The following is a 729-nucleotide window of genomic DNA, read 5'->3' as shown; positions in this document are numbered from 1 at the left end:
GGGTACAGGAGCCTGATGGACATGAAAGATTCTGCCCAAATAACGTTTGTGTCTATTGTGTGGAGGAAAGAGCAAATGCAGACGACACTTCTCCTTGGTTGTGGGAGGCACAAGGAGGAGACTTTCTTTTGGGTCTTTTTTTGAAAAATTGCTAATGAATAAGTAAACAGATAAACTGGCTGCCATCAACTTGATTACTTCCAAGCCCTGAGGACCTCTTCCTCAGGAGCTGTTTGGAAAAGTGGGCAAGGGGACAGACTGGTGGTTGCATTGCTGCAGGGTTACCAGATGTTATCCAGACTCTGCAACCAAAAACGGTTCCCTTGCAAGAATCACATCCTTATTAGCAAGCAGGCCTCTTCAAGGAATCTTTGTCCACAGGTGCCTGAGTCTCTTCACCCTGAATTTATGGAACACGTTAAAATACCTTTTCCCTCTACATTTTGATGAGTGGCTAAGGGATCAATTTGCTTGAAGAATTAAGTCACTGAGGCAATTGCTACTTTGGGGCGAATTCATTGTGTGGTATAATTAAGCAGAGGATAGGACAGCTATTCTTGTTCTTGTTTTACTGTTTGGCTTTTAGGCTCTGCACCTATAGCATTAGATAAAATATTTTTGTGTGTTGTGCTGAATAAGAACCAAAAAATAAAACTCTTTAAGAACTTGGATGCAGGTTTTGGGAGAGACAACTGTGAGCAAGTCTGTTCTCTATTTAACTGAATGAAT

Source organism: Otolemur garnettii, unplaced genomic scaffold (genome assembly GCF_000181295.1).
Source record: "Otolemur garnettii isolate 467f Iridium unplaced genomic scaffold, OtoGar3 scaffold00003, whole genome shotgun sequence".
Lineage (NCBI taxonomy): Eukaryota > Metazoa > Chordata > Mammalia > Primates > Galagidae > Otolemur > Otolemur garnettii.
Note: the sequence above shows the minus strand (reverse complement) of the source record.